We start from the raw sequence: 14,768 nt of genomic DNA, 5'->3' as shown, positions 1-14,768 counted from the left end.
TTTTCTTTTCCTGAGGGTGACTGCCTGAGATTCTCCATTTCATTTCCTCTGGTTCTATTTTAGATTGCAATTCTTTCAGGAAACATACATACTGAAATATTTACAGGTAAAATGATAAAACTTCTAGGATTTTCTTTTAAATATATACTGGTAGTGCTTTTTTCCTCAGTATGAGTTTTTGTTACATGGATATGTTAACTTTGTAAATATTTCTTGTCCTTTACACATATGATTTGTGTACTTTTTGTGTATAAGTTCTACTTCAAAAATATTACAAAACATTTAATTTGTTGTATTTTTTAATTTACAAGTAATACAAACAGATGGTTAAAAATTCCGTCCTTACTTAAAAGGATATACAGTGAAAAGTATATCTTCTCCCTGACCCCTCCTGACCGGTTTCTTCTCTCAGATGCAATAACTATTACCAGTATTTACCTGGAGCTAATTTTATACATGTATAAATATATGTGCAAGCATGGCTTGGAGATAAATCCATGTCAGTATACATAGATTTTCTAACTTTTAATAGTTCTATGTTATTTTACTGTAAGCATTATCATACTTAATTTGAGTAGTCACTAGTACTGGACCTTATTAGATGGCTTACAGTTTTTGTGACTCTACATAGTGCTTGCATGACTGTCCTTACCCTCAGGTCTTAATATTTATGGGTTTTGAAATGTTACCAGATCTGGCCAAATTGTTCTCCAAGATGTTTGCACTAATTAACCTCGGTTTCCCCCGCCAGTATATAATAGAGTGCTCAAGTTCACGATGTACTGTTGCATACATAATAATGCCCTCAAGAGGGAGATATTTCCAAAACAAACTCACCTTTGATTGTAACAGTTCTTATTCGTATACCTTAAACAAGGAAGACGTGGTTTATTTACATATAAAATTAATACTGAGAAATGTCAACTGAAGTACTTCCAGAATAAACTGTTTTCCCTTCTAAACGGTGCGATAAATAAATATAAATTTCAGAAAAATAAAATCAGAAAGAAAACGGAATTATCCTTATTTAACTAGAAGGCTAATGAGATAAACTGAAAGTTTTGAAAGACTGGCTTTTTTACTTGGATGCCATTTCTCTCTGACCCTATTTTTAGTCCCTGGTTCCTCCTCTGCTAGATCTTGCTGTTGTTTGTTTTAAAAATGTATATGAGTTCAAGCCCCACATTGGGTGTGGAGATTACTTTAAAAAAAAAATCTTAAAAAAATAAAAATAAAAATTCATATAAACTTTATGTGGCAGACTTTTTCTTATTGACAGTGAAGCCTGTGTTTGGTTCAGGCTCAGTATTTAAGTGCTGAGCAGAGCCAGCAGCTGAGAAGGAACTTCTGGTGTGGGGTTAGTTTGTGGTCATCTGGGAAAAACAGTGGAGCAAAGGTGACTAGTCCTTGGAGAGAAGCAAGTGGCTGTTCAGGGGAAACTTTGTAACCTTTAGTGGCTTCTTTAGTAAGAATCTAAAGGTCTCTCCAGATAAAATGCACACCCGCAAGTAACACAATATTTTGCATACAATTTTTAGGGGAGGAAAACTTCTTTCTTCCCTTCTAGGTTCTTTGGCTAGTCTAATACTTAAATTGACATAGGACAGGTTAACAAGAGAAAAAACAAATTTAATTTTGCATGGACAGGAGCCCCATGAAAATATAAAACTCAAAGAAGTGACCAAGGCAGGAAGCTTTTATGCCTTTTACACAAGGAAACAATGAATTTATGACGAATTGACAAGCCAAAGGGGTTTGGGCCTCCAGTAGTAAATTAGTTAAGTAACCAGTTTTGTTTATGCAGCCTTCTCAGCCCTAAACTCTGTCTCTGGGGATAAGGATCCCTTCTACCCTCCTGGTACAACAAAAGTGACTTACATATGGGGAATGTATTTCCTGCTTTCAGGAGACAGAGGAGATTCTGATTGCCCTTCTTGCCTTGGCTGTTCCCAAGTAATTTTAATTCAAAAAAATCATAATATAATATGCCAAAGAAGCATGTTTTGGGGTGGCACATTATCACCCCTTCAAATCCGTATGTTTTATAAGCCCTTTCCGGCCCTTGGCCTAGAAGGCCTACACAAGAAACTACATATATATTATAAACATATATATATATATAAAATTAGATATATAATATACATAATTATTTGTTGTTTATCTGAAATTGAAATTTAGTTGGACATTCTGTAAATATATATATATACTTTCTATATACATTATATATATAACAAAATATAATATGAAATATAAAAATACATTCATATTTCATAACCGAAATCTAAGGCAAGAGCAGATCTTGCAAAAACTATGACTGTGTTACCTTTGGGTCCTATCTGGCTTCAAAAAGAAAAGAAAAGAAAAAGGAAAGGCGCAGAAAAGCATCCACTGTGTGTGTGTGTGTGTGTGTGTGTGTGTGTGTGTAGTGTATATACATTTTATAGTTTTACTAACCCTCGTGGAAATATTTCTAGCTTCATGAAGGGCTGTAATTGGATATTATTTCCATTAGATGGAGCTACATCTTTGTTACCGGACAATTTTATGAGTTTTCTAAAAGGAATGTTTCAGAGATGATGAATTTTAAGGTGAAATAGGAAAGAACTGCATATTAAAATTGTTTTTGGAGCAGTCATGTTATTCCTAACTTTTAAAATATCTTGAGTTGTTAATACAGGTGCATTTGCACAGATCTTATATTTTTTGCATGCTCTTGATATGAAATATATTTAATAAAACTATGCTTTTTTGTGACCCCCTTCAAAAAGACCCAAGCCAAACTTTTCTCCTAGACGGATAGCTGTTAATAGTATTTCAGTTAGGGTATTTCAAGATACAGGTCCACAATCACTTGTTTGTGATTCTGAAATCTAAAAACCAGGTTTTGCAAATAATAAAACCAAAAAATTTAGTTAAATTTGAATTCTAGATAAACCCTGAATAGCATTTCTAGTGTAAGTATGTTCAGTGCAATATTTAGGACATACGCAAAAAAATTAGTTGTTGTTTACCTGAAATTCAAATTTAATGCCCAAATTTAATTGGGCATTCTGTATTTTAGCATGGAACCCATTCTGCAAACCAAAGATTTTGTAGCTTATTTGATTGGAAAGTGTAACTTATACTGATGTGATGCTATTTATAGTCTTTTCCCCACTTGGTGTGAATATTTGTATGAATTCTGCAGAAATATTAACACATTTGATGATAGATACCACCCTGACTTTACTGGAGGTATTACATAATACAAGGTATTTGTGCCATACTATCTTTTCAAAATTAGAAAAGTACTGCATTCAAGGGGCACCCGAGTGGCTCAGTCGGTTAGGCGTCTGACTTTGACTCAGGTCATGATCTCGTGGTTTGTGAGTTCGAGCCCCGGCGTCAGGCTCTGTGCTGACAGCCCAGAACCTGGAGCCTGCTTTGGATTCTGTGTTTACCTCTCTCCCTGCTCCCTCCCCCTCATATTCTGTCTCTCTCTCTCAAAAATAAACATTAAAAAAAAAAAAAGAAAAGTACTACATTCAAAAATACAGTTGCCTCCAAGGCAACTATCTATCTATCCATCTATCTATCTATCTATCTATCCATCTATCTAATTTCATTTTTTAGAAAGAGAGCGAGCGCATGCTAGTGGGGCAGAGGGGGAAAGAGAGAGAATCTTAAGCAGGTTCCACACTTAACACAGAGCCTGATGTGGGGCTCCGTCTCACGACCCTGGGATCGTGAAATGAACCGAAATCAAGAGTCAGATGCTCAACCGACTGAACCACCCAGGCACTCCCCCAAGGCTTTTAGAAAAGAGATTATGAATCTGTAATAAATTATTTTTTTTTAATTTTTTTTCAACGTTTATTTATTTTTGGGACAGAGAGAGACAGAGCATGAACGGGGGAGGGGCAGAGAGAGAGGGAGACACAGAATCCGAAACAGGCTCCAGGCTCTGAGCCATCAGCCCAGAGCCTGACGCGGGGCTCGAACTCACGGACTGCGAGATCGTGACCTGGCTGAAGTCGGACGCTTAACCGACTGCGCCACCCAGGCGCCCCTGTAATAAATTATTTTTAGTAAATAAGAAAAATAGTTATGCCAAAGGTTACTTCTGAAGGCACTATTAGAAATTTTGAAAATCCATCATCAGTTCATTGTGGGTAATATGACTAGAAATAAACCTTCTAATTTCCTTTTGAAAAGTGTGTCTCAGTTTTATGCTGTCTTCAAAAAGCAGAAAAATAATGCAAAGGAAGGTGCCGCTACAATTCAAACTGCAGAAGTGGTAGAGAAATCATTTGGTCCTTTTCAGACAGAAAAATCAACTTAGTCTCTGAAAGAGAGATGACCCTCTTTCCTTTCCTTCAAACAAAACAAACCCTGTGCAGGAGACTGCCTAACTTCCTTGGCATTATATTCCAGAATGCTGTTATTTCGCTACTTAGGAAATGCGCTCTCATTTGTCTTAAATTTGTTTGCATTCAGTACATATTAAATAGAGTTAATGTTAATGACAATTAAGAGAACTGCTCATCAACATTTTCACAAATACACCTTTACCTTATTGAATACCTATTGATTTTCTTCTCAGATTTCTATCTTCAGCCTATAAATAAATGTGAGATTATAAATACTCTGATAATAGGGGCGCCTGGGTGGCTCAGTCGGTTAAGCATCTGACCTCAGCTCAGGTCGTGATCTCATGGTCCATGAGTTCGAGCCCCACATCAGGCTCTGTGCTGACAGCTCAGAGCCTGGAGCCTGCTTCGGATTCTGTGTCTCCCTCTCTCTCCGCACCTCCCCTGCTCGCACTCTGCCTCTCTCTCTCTCTCTCAAAAATAAATAGACATTAAAAATTTTTTTAAATAAATAAATACTCTGATAATTGAAAAAATAATATGAGATTATAAATAATAAATAATATGAGATTATAAATCATCTCAGTTCCCTTCAAAATTCTTCCATTGTAACCATTTACCAAACTTTATCACTATTACTAAAAAATTACCCTTAATCTTGTACATATATATACAAGATTACACACACACACACACACACACACACACACGCACACACACATCCAAGAATTATGCTCCAGACCAGTGTTGGTGTTTATGATGTGTCCACTAGGTCTTTTCCTGATAGGTCTTTTTTTACCACATCAGTTTCTTCTATCAACTTTGAAAATACGTTTTTCTCAGCAAGTTACTTAGAGTTCCTTTTTTGTTTGGCATATATGGATATACTGCATGCAACTTTATAAATGCTGAAGTTACAAATGTGTGGTTTATTGTTACTCTGCATAAATGCTTGATGCCTAAAAATGATATTTTCTCCTTATGTGACTCAAGTAGGGAGAATAAGCTGTTGTGACTTCTTTTTTAAGGGAGAAAACTTGGAAGTTGGATTTGAACTTGAGATGTTTTCCTCCATTATTAAAGAGACAAACAAAAACAAAATTCTGTGGTGATTTTTTTTTCCTGTCTTGCATTATAAAAGCCATCCCTGTATCTGTAGCTGCCTGGATTTTGATTTGGGTATTTTGTCTGGATTTTCGTTTATGCGAGGATGATACAGACATCATTTCATTGTGCAAGGAAATAGACATTGTGTAGTAGTTTAGAATGAAGCTCTGGAGAGAACCTGAGTTTGTCTCCAGGAGCTCCCTCAGTGTAAACTGGGGGAAGGAAATCCATTCGGAGGGCTTCTTGTGAGAGCTTATTGTGAATGTGACAGAAGACAGAATTGTTTCTTCACGTTATAAAGAATTCCCCTTCACGTTATAAAGAGGGCTTCTAATTTGCTGATGACAGGTATACAAGTATGCAGTTTGCAGGTGAGAGACTGGAGGAAGGAAAGGCAGCCAGCGGGGCTAGGTGCTTTTTGGGGGATGAGAGCGATGAGGAAAACCCCAGATGGCAGCAACACTAGAGGGGTTGGGGAGAGTCAGCTTGGATTTGAATGCTTGCAGCAGTTTGCTGAGAATGTGTCATGTAGGACCTTTTTTCTGTTTCCCCTTTGAGATCTGTAGTAATCTATCTATATATTTTTTAACCTCAAAATGCTGAGAATGACTGTGTTTCTTGTGTAAAACAGGGGCAGGGGCCTGAGTCCTCACTGGTATTTGGAGAAGACAGAGTCAGCCTGTAAGGATGAGTGACAGCCTATATATTCGTTATAAAGGAAAACGGTGCACTGCCTGGCAGGCCCAGGGGTCTAAAAGCCTCTCTGCACCCGCTGTCTGAGAGAGAAGAAGGTGTTTTGTAATAGGGAACAAGAGTGGACATTTATGACATTTGAACAAAGTTGTATCCGCAAAGGTCTGTGCTACAGCAATTAGAGATGGAATAGCTGGCGATTAGCAGTATAATTAAAGAAGACATTGTTTCTTAAAGTCTGAGACTTGAACAATTGGACACAGAAAGACTATGAATTCACACATAACATAATGAAATGAAATGTTTGAGGGAGGACTCAGCCTAGCATGTGATCTGGTTCCGTGAGGGGCACAGAGAGGTAGCAGTGGATGATATGGGCTATGAGAATACAAGAACCGAGATGGGGCCAAGCTTCCCTAGTAATGTACCTAATCGCTTCTGATTCACAGTTTCTTCTGTATTGAGAACAGTTTGGGGATACTACAGTTTTATTTGTATACTATAGAATATTATTTTTGTTTTGGCCTTTATTTAAATGTTAATTAAGTTCATCACTAATCATTTCTTAGGGTATGATTGGTTCTTCTTAATAAAATTTTTTTAACTTTCTTTTTTTTAAAATTTACATCCAAATTAGTTAGCATATAGTGAAACAATGATTTCAGGAGTAGATCCCTTAGTGCCCCTTACCCATTTAGCTCACCCCCCCTCCCACAACCCCTCCAGTAATCCTTAGTTTGTTCTCCATATTTATGAGTCTCTTCTGTTTTGTCCCCCTCCCTGTTTTTGTATTATTTTTGTTTCCCTTCCCTTATATTCATCTGTTTTGTCTCTTAAAGTCCTCATATGAGTGAAGTCATATGATTTTTGTCTTTCTCTGACTGACTAATTTCACGTCGCATAATACCCTCCAGTTCCACCCACGTAGTTGCAAATGGCAAGATTTCGTTCTTTTTGATTGCCGAGTCATACTCCATTGCATATATACCCCACATCTTCTTCATCCATTCATCCATCGATGGACATTTGGGCTCTTTCCATACTTTGGCAATTGTTGATAGTGCTGCTATAAACATGGGGGTGCACGTGTCCCTTCGAAACAGCACACCTGTATCCCTTGGATAAATGCCTAGTAGTGCAATTGCTGGGTCGTAAGGTAGTTCTATTTTTAGTTTTTTGAGGAACCTCCATACTGTTTTCCAGAGTGGCTGCACCAGCTTGCATTCCCACCAACAATGCAAAGAGATCCTCTTTCTCCGCATCCTCGCCAACCAACATCTGTTGTTACCTGAGTTGTTAATGTTAGCCATTCTGACAGGTGTGAGGTGGTATCTCATTGTGGTTTTGATTTGTAATTCCCTGATGATGAGTGATGTTGAGCATTTTTTCATGTGTCGGTTGGCCATCTGGATGTCTTCTTTGGAGAAGTGTCTATTCATGTCTTTTGCCCATATCTTCGCTGGATTCTTTGTTTTTTGGGTGCTGAGTTTGATAAGTTCTTTGTAGATTTTGGATACTAACCCTTTATCTGATATGTCATTTGCAAATATCTTCTCCCATTCTGTTGGTTGCCTTTTAGTTTTGCTGACTGTTTCCTTCGCTGTGCAGAAGCTTTTTTATTTTGATGAGGTCCCAGTAGTTCATTTTTGCTTTTGTTTCCCTTGCCTCCGGAAACGTATTGAGTAAGAAATTGCTGTGGGCAAGATCAAAGAGGTTTTTGCCTGCTTTCTCCTCGAGGATTTTGATGGCTTCCTGTCTTACATCGAGGTCTTTCATCCACTTTGAGTTTATTTTTGTGTATGGTGTAAAAAAGTGGTCCAGGTACATTCTTCTGCATGTCGCTGTCCAGTTTTCCCAGCACCACTTGCTGAAGAGACTGTCTTTATTCCATTGGATATTGTTTCATGTTTTGTTAAAGATGAGTTGGCCATACGTTTGTGGGTCCATCTCTGGATTCTCTATTCTGTTGCACTGATCTGAGTGTCTGTTCTTGTGCCAGTACCATACTGTCTTGATGATGACAGCTTTGTAGTATAGCCTGAAGTCTGGGATTGTGATGCCTCCTGCTTTAGCTTTCTTTTTCAAGATTGCTTTGGATATTTGAGGTCTTTTCTGGTTCCATACAAATTTTAGGATTATTTCTTCTAGCTCTGTGAAGAATGCTGCTGTTATTTTGATAGGGATTGCATTGAATATGCAGATTGCTTTGGGTAGTATGGACATTTTAACAATATTTGTTCTTCCTATCCAGGAGCATGGAATCTTTTTCCATTTTTTGGTGTCTTCTTCAATTTCTTTCATAAGCTTTCTACAGTTTTCAGTGTATAGATTTTTCACTTCTTTGGTTAGATTTATTCCTAGGTATTCTTAATGAAATGTTTTAATAAAATTCTTAGAAAAGACATTTAGCTACCTACCCTAGATAGATACATGGTTATGTTTATGGCTATGTTTCTGAATCCCTAAATGTAGAGTAGGTAAGTAGCCATGTTTATGAAAACCTATCTCAATAAAACTTATTTCTTCATCATTGTGCCATGCACTTGTGATTTGCACTTTGTGTGTGTGTTTGGCAACTCAGGATTTATTTTCAATATCCTTTTCCCAATGACAAAAGGAATAAGCATTCTAAAAACAATACAAAATTTTCTACTAAAGAAAAAAAATAAAAATCATACTTAATTCCACCACCCAGAAATAAAGATTTTGTGGCCTACTGTGTTTACCTTTGAATTTTGGAAATTACGTTAATGGGCTCTGTAAAGAAAATCTGGAAATCACAGATTTGACCTTAGCCAAGATCGAAATATACGTCCTTTAAAAATTCTTGAAATTCATAGGAGGAATATTCAGTTTTTTTCAATTGCTCCTTAAATATCCTAGGATTTAAGTATTTGGAAATGAACATTTGATTCATTAAAATCATCTTCAACCAATTACTTTTTTGCTTAATTTGTTTATCAACTAGAAATGTATTAATTGCTTGAGGTGTTCTAGCATATCTGATACACATGTGTGAAGGAACAATAAGAAAAGCATTCATTCTCTCCCTTATTATCTTGAAAAAAGGGGATTTCTTTTCTCCTTTGATGATTATACACCTTATATTGCAAGTGCACCATATATTATCTTGTCTTAACCTCTTTACATGTTGTCTTTTTTTCCTGTGCTACTATTCTGATTTTACTCTAAGAAATAAGATGGAAATAAATGAAGAATGTAATTTTATTTTTTTAAGTTTATTTATTTTGAGAGAGGGAGAGAGAGAGAGCCAGCAGGGGAGGGACAGAAAGAGAGGGAGAGAGAGAATCCCAAGCAGGTTCCACATTGCCAGCACAGAGCCGGCATCAGGGCAGGCTCAAACTCACGAACCATGAGATCATGACCTGAGCTGAAATAAAGAGTTGGATATTCAACCCACTGAACCACCCAGGTGCCCCTGAAGAAAGTAATTTTACATAATTAGGATTTCTTTCTTTCTTTCTTTTCTTTCTTTCTTTCTTTCTTTCTTTCTTTCTTTCGAGAGCATGAGCAAATAGGGGAGGTGCAGAGGGGGAGAGAAAGAGAGAATCTCAGCCGGGTGCTTTCTCACACTAAAACCCTGACACAAGTCTGTGCATTGACGTTTAGGAACCTTGAGATTAGATGATCTCTAAAATATCTTCTGTCTCTCAAGTTCTTTTTTAATGTTTATTTATTTTTGAGAGAGAGAGATAGAGCGTGAGTAGGGCAGGGGCAGAGAGAGAGGGAGACACAGAATCCGAAGTAGGCTCCAGGCTCTGAGCTGTCAGCACAGAGCCTGGCACGGGGCTCAAAATCATAAACCACGAGATCATGACCTGAGCCAAAGTCGGACACAACCAATTGAGCCTCCCAGGCGCTCCTGTCTCTGAAGTTCTTAAGGGAGTCATTTCAGAAACATGCCTATAAGTAATATCATATTTCTTTCCTGTTCCTCATCTCTCTACTTTGAAATCCAGAGACAAATAAATTAAGAGGAAATAGTTCTTACACCATACACAAAAATAAACTCAAAGTGGATGAAAGACCTCGATGTAAGACAGGAAGCCATCAAAATCCTCGAGGAGAAAGCAGGCAAAAACCTCTTTGATCTTGCCCACAGCAATTTCTTACTCAATACGTTTCCGGAGGCAAGGGAAACAAAAGCAAAAATGAACTACTGGGACCTCATCAAAATAAAAAAGCTTCTGCACAGCGAAGGAAACAGTCAGCAAAACTAAAAGGCAACCAACAGAATGGGAGAAGATATTTGCAAATGACATATCAGATAAAGGGTTAGTATCCAAAATCTACAAAGAACTTATCAAACTCAGCACCCAAAAAACAAAGAATCCAGCGAAGATATGGGCAAAAGACATGAATAGACACTTCTCCAAAGAAGACATCCAGATGGCCAACCGACACATGAAAAAATGCTCAACATCACTCATCATCAGGGAATTACAAATCAAAACCACAATGAGATACCACCTCACACCTGTCAGAATGGCTAACATTAACAACTCAGGTAACAACAGATGTTGGTTGGCGAGGATGCGGAGAAAGAGGATCTCTTTGCATTGTTGGTGGGAATGCAAGCTGGTGCAGCCACTCTGGAAAACAGTATGGAGGTTCCTCAAAAAACTAAAAATAGAACTACCTTACGACCCAGCAATTGCACTACTAGGCATTTATCCAAGGGATACAGGTGTGCTGTTTCGAAGGGACACGTGCACCCCCATGTTTATAGCAGCACTATCAACAATTGCCAAAGTATGGAAAGAGCCCAAATGTCCATCGATGGATGAATGGATGAAGAAGATGTGGGGTATATATGCAATGGAGTATGACTCGGCAATCAAAAAGAACGAAATCTTGCCATTTGCAACTACGTGGGTGGAACTGGAGGGTATTATGCGACGTGAAATTAGTCAGTCAGAGAAAGACAAAAATCATATGACTTCACTCATATGAGGACTTTAAGAGACAAAACAGATGAATATAAGGGAAGGGAAACAAAAATAATACAAAAACAGGGAGGGGGACAAAACAGAAGAGACTCATAAATATGGAGAACAAACTAAGGATTACTGGAGGGGTTGTGGGAGGGGGGGTGAGCTAAATGGGTAAGGGGCACTAAGGGATCTACTCCTGAAATCATTGTTTCACTATATGCTAATTTGGATGTAAATTTTAAAAAATAAAAAAGAAAGTTAAATCAAAAAGTAAAAAAAAAAAAGAGGAAATAGTGACTTCTTTCTTACCTACATTTTTTGGGAGCTCAGTTGGATTTCTTGTTCACAGTACATAAGTTCTTAATTTCTTCTAAGACACAATTTTTTAATTATAGATTTCTGAAATATACTTTTAAAATGGATTTTGTTGGGGGGTGCACCTAGGTGACTCAGTTGGTTGAGCGCCCAGTTGGCTCAGGTCATGATCTCATGGTTGGTGGGTTCAAGCCCTGCATCATGCTCTGTGCTGACAGCTCAGAGCCTGGAGCCTGCTTTGGAGTCTGGGTCTCCTTCTCTCTCTGCCCCTCCCTGACTCATGCTCTGTCTCAAAAACTAAACATTAAAACTTTAAAAAAAAAATAAAATGGATTCTTTTTCCTTTCAAATTATTTCCATTTGGCCTCATAACAGCTTTTAGGTGACATAGGTAGCCTATGACAGCCAGCTCTAGCTTCTTTAATCTATCTGGCACGTGTGTACTTTGTGCTGTCATAAAATTCAAATATAACTGCATTTGTAATTTGTAATATGGCTTGATCTCACAACCATGAGGTCATGACCTGAGCCAAAATCAAGAGTTGGACACTTAACCGACTGAGCCACCCAGGTGCCCCTTGAATAATGAGGACTTGGTATCCTAATGATTATTACTACCCATCTCACCCTGTGGTAATTTAAACATTTAAAAATTATACAGGCATGGTCAAAAACACGAAGCCTGCTAGGGAATCTGTATACATGTCCACTTTAGGGTGTTTGCTAATACAGGAGGACTTGCCTACAAAGATAAAGTTCAGTGTTTCCTGGGGATGTATTTAACCCCCTCTAGTGGAGAGAAGAAGTGTAGAGAAAATTCTCCAAATATTTTGATACGCTTGCAAAAATTTATCTAATTAGATGATTTTCTCTGAGCACATTAGACTTGCTAATTAGTCTTCACTTAGTTAAGCAAGAGACCCACACACTCATTGCCCACACAATTATAAACCAAATCACCTTTACAGGGATATTTAGAAATTAACTGAAATGTTATTAGCATATTTTAATTCTTAGTCAAATCAAACAGGACAGATCCCTGATATAGAAAACACACTACTTCATCTTGAGCTGAACTAAAAAAAAAAAAATCTATCTTTGGCTAGATTTCTCCTTAGATCACTATTTTAGGACAAAATCATCATTTCTAATAACGATCATCCACCAAAGAGGGCAAACATATCTGTGATCCTTGCTACTATTGTGTTTAAGAAGAAAATGTTTCTTACTAAAGCATCTTCACCTGGCATTTTTCATGAATTGATGGACATCTGTTCAGCTTGGGCATTGGTACAGCTCAAAACACGTTTATTCTGTCAGCATTCTGAAGGGACTCTGTGCATTCGCGGGATGCCAAAGATAACATCTAGATCAGCAATTTCTCATAAATCATTGGAACATGGAACATGAAACAAGAAGAAGAAATCAGGAATTCAATAATAAATATGGCAAGGTGCACAAACAAGAGAATTGAAACCAGATGAAACGGAGCCTTTCAGTACAGAAGGTCAAGGAAGGCTTTTCCCCTGCTCCCTCAAAGCCTTGGAATAATCCCTCTGATTGTGCTTTCAATCCAGCCATCAGCTTACTGCTCTGAGTTGGTTTTGGAATATTTATGTGGCAGATTTAAGGCTTTAACATACAACTGAAAAATGAGTGTAGTTTATTTTAGTTTGTTCAAGGCCCCAGGCCACTATGCAATGAAGAAGAAAATAGTGTGGTGTACCTTAAGGAGTCCTGTGCCCACGCGCCTTGAAATAAATTCTATGTATGTGTATATGAATATAACTCAATGTACACAATAGATTTTTTAAACTTGAAGTTACATATGTGAAAAAAAAGTAACGTGAGTAATTTTGTTCACAAGCAAAATGTCAGAACTTCTCAGGAGCCATCTTAGGAAGATACAGGTATTCTAACAATGTTGACATTACTAGATACGTTAGGAGAATAGCTCTTTGAGTCTCGAAAAGCTTTAGTCTATTTTTAAAATAGCCTCTGCAGTAGCAAAGTCATCATTATTTGTCAGTGGGTTTGAACTTTTAGAAACATAGTCATTTGGTGACAAATATGGTAACTGATATCAGTGAAATGTTTTTTTGTTGTTGTTAAAAACAATGTAGAATAATAAATTAGTGATAAAAGTGGCTTGAACGCATTTCCAAGGAAAAGTTACAAACTATGATCAATGTCTGCCTAAACAATTATTAAATATATAAGGTGAATATTGAGACTTTTTGGATTTGGTTTCATCTTACATCAAAGAACCTTATTTTACTCTTTTATTTTGCATATTTTAATTTAGTTTGATTTTGAGTGCATGATGAGAACTCACTTCCTAAAGCAATCATCACATATGAAATAAACTGTTATGTGAATAAATAAATAAGTAGTTGATCACTTTTGCAAGTTTCAATATATAAGTACTTGAATGTTGTTTTTCCTTTTTAATCCAGACATTTTCATGGTATATTTTGTGATTAAATTATCCTTAAAATACTGAGTTGATTCATTTTGGTCCCTTGCAGTTCTCCTTAAAGTTATTTGTTTATCCTTGATTTCAGTTTCCCATGCAGCCTTATCAGAACTGAACCTTTGCTACACAGGCAGACTGACCTTGGACCCACCTCCCTCAGCATCCCTCTGAGCTGCTTTCAAAGGATGACTTCTTTCCATGCAGAGATGCATTTCTCCCCTACGGTTGCCATAGGGGGAAAAACAAGCCTAATTCTGTTTTATCTCCTAGATTTCTTGATACATAGGTAGGCACTGTCCCTGTGGTCAAATGTGTGGGTATAGGACAGAATACCTGGGTCCTAGTCCCAGCCTTCCACCTGCCAACTGTGTGATCTAAACCAAGTTGCTTAATCGCTCTATATCTCAATTTTCTCACGGGCAAATTGGAAAAACTCTTAACTCCTAATTTATGGGGTTGTTGTAAGGTTTAAATGAGTTAGCATATTTCAAATGTCTGGCACCTGGTGAGTCTCAATGAACATTTGCCGTTATTATTACATTAAAATAAACATAGAGAGTGAGACTTTTTGCTGTTGTAATTTCTTTTAAGTTTAGAAATTTATGGAGAACATTTTCTCATGTCTGTAAACATGCGTCATAGCTGGTATATTTCAGTTTACGGATGCACCATAATTTACTCATTAATCCCTTGTGTTTGGTATTTAGATGGTTTCTAAGTAAGAGATAATGGGATAAATTTGTTTATCCTTCTTTTCTTAAAATAATGGGAGTTTCTGAACAATTTCATAGGGTATGGGCATTTTTCATCCCTTTGCTTTTTTCCCCCGAATTGGCCATAGAAATGTATCGACTTTGAATCACATTTGTAAAG

Source organism: Prionailurus viverrinus, chromosome C2 (assembly GCF_022837055.1).
Source record: "Prionailurus viverrinus isolate Anna chromosome C2, UM_Priviv_1.0, whole genome shotgun sequence".
In the NCBI taxonomy this organism is placed as follows: Eukaryota; Metazoa; Chordata; class Mammalia; order Carnivora; family Felidae; genus Prionailurus; species Prionailurus viverrinus.
The sequence above is the reverse complement of the archived record's forward strand: the minus strand, read 5'-3'. Positions refer to the sequence as shown.